The 1,929-nt window shown below is 46.9% G+C and overlaps 1 protein-coding gene and 1 pseudogene across 1 annotated transcript in view; one reads left to right on the top strand and one right to left on the bottom strand.

Annotated features, from left to right (window-relative positions):
- The window catches only part of DISC1 (disrupted in schizophrenia 1), a 424,314-nt gene that overhangs the window by 353,959 nt on the left and 68,426 nt on the right, over nt 1–1,929 (bottom strand).
- The window catches only part of LOC104989477, a 12,323-nt pseudogene continuing 11,319 nt past the window's right edge, over nt 926–1,929 (top strand).

Below are 1,929 nucleotides of genomic sequence, written 5' to 3'. Positions count from 1 at the left end.
TAAAAATGATACAAGCAGCAAATGTCTGCTCTATTGTCCCACTAGAAAACAAGAGGAAATTTGCTAGTTTTTTTCCACACTCCTATGTTGGAATGTGGAAATACTTGATGCCCTGGTGTGAAGAAATTAAATGATTCCTATGTTATAAAGATGCTCTAAGCCACTGTGAGCATGGGGGAGAGTGCTGAGGGTGACTTGTCACTTAACTGGGTCTTAGATGTAAAGAAATATTTTATAACAGAATATGATTGTCTTTCTTCTGCACTTGAGAATTCCTCTTTCATAAAACTTTTCTAGTCTCACTTCATATTGAGATACTATATATAGCATCCAAGTTCTAAGAGGCCATCTCTCCATCCAGGAAGCTCAAATCTTTCTGATTGATTCAAACGCCATTAGCATTTGGAGTGGATGAAAACCAGGCAGGGGCTGGACTGGAGTTAACCTCTGCACCACCTACAAAGAAGGGGCTTGTTTAAACAGTCCTACTTTCTGGAAGACAGCAGTGGGGAATACTTAGGATGTTTAAGAGAGCAAACTGTTTTCAAGTACCCATTTACATTCACATAGCACAAACTCATTATACAGAATCCTTGTGTCTTCTTGCCTTTGGAGTGCCTCTTCACTCTGGAATCAATTCAAACAAAGCAATACATTTTACTCTTAAGAATAAGTCTCCACGGATGCCTTGATGCTTAAACATCTTAAGTGTGCTTTGGTTATATCAATGTTTCCATACCATGGAAAGCAACTTAACATCTTCATGCAACTCCTTTTGAAAGCTTTTGTTCTCAAAATGAGGTATTTTGCAGTTTTTTCCATAAAGATGAGATTCTATTGTCTCCACCAGTCACTACTATCAGGGAGGGTATCACAGAAAACTCTCAGATCAGGACCATCTGCCAAGGGGGGCAAAGAGCCGGAGATGCTGGCTGCTCCCCTGGAGGCTGGCGTTCAGAGCATGGTGATGACACCCCCAGATATCACAGCCAGCCCAGGCCAGCACGGAGCCAGGTAACCCAGGAAATCATTCCTGCAGTCCAGGCTTCCCAGAGAGATGCGTGTGCATCAGGGGATGCTATGGCCCAGCAGGCACACACAGGAGTTCAAGCCACCCATGGGACCAGGCCCCACAATCAATCATCCACAAGGCTCAGCATCCCAGGAATGACAAGACTTGCAAGAGGAAGAATGACATTCTCAAGAGAGTCTGGGACTTCCCTGGTGGTACAGTGGATAAGAATCTGCCTGGCAATGCAGGGGACATGGGTTCAATCCCTGGTTCTAGAAGATTCCACATGCCGTAGAGCAACTAAGCCCACAGGCCACAACTACTGAGTCAGTGCTCAGTGCTCTAGAGCCAGGGAGCTGCAACTACCAAGATTGCCTGCCACAACTTCTGCAGCCCGTGCACTCTGGAGCCCGTGCACTGAGACAAAAAAAGCCACTGTGATGAGAAGCTCGAGCACCACAACTACAGAGTCACCCCCGCTCCCAGAAACTATAGAAAGCCCACGTGTACAAAGACCAAGTGCAGCCAAAAATAAATAAAATAAGTACTTTAAAAAAAAAAGAGAGAGAGAGTCTGAACCTACCTCTGCCCCTCAGAGCTCCTTGGCTTGTCAAAGTAAACCTTCTTTGAACTTGGTTTTCTCAGCTGGGGACTGTTAACAATCTCCTCGCAAGGGAGAGGCCCTGGAGAGCTTTGCTCTGAGCCACATCTGGCCGCACATGGACCACAATGCGGAGCTGCCCGTCTGCCCTGCAGATAGGAGGGTTCCCACCAATCCCCACCCTCTCCCCGGCCCAGAAGGGTGAAAACAGTGCATTCGTCCTCTGTCCTCCTAGTCAGTGTTCCCTACTCCCCAGCCGGGAGCATCTCTGTGTCAGCATCTTTCTCCACATTAGACCCACGCGGTGTGCAAGATG

The sequence above is a fragment of the Bison bison genome, unplaced genomic scaffold, assembly GCF_000754665.1.
Source record: "Bison bison bison isolate TAMUID 2011002044 unplaced genomic scaffold, Bison_UMD1.0 scf7180017864157, whole genome shotgun sequence".
Taxonomy (NCBI): Eukaryota; Metazoa; Chordata; class Mammalia; order Artiodactyla; family Bovidae; genus Bison; species Bison bison.
Note: the sequence above shows the minus strand (reverse complement) of the source record. Positions and strands in the feature narration are given on the sequence as shown.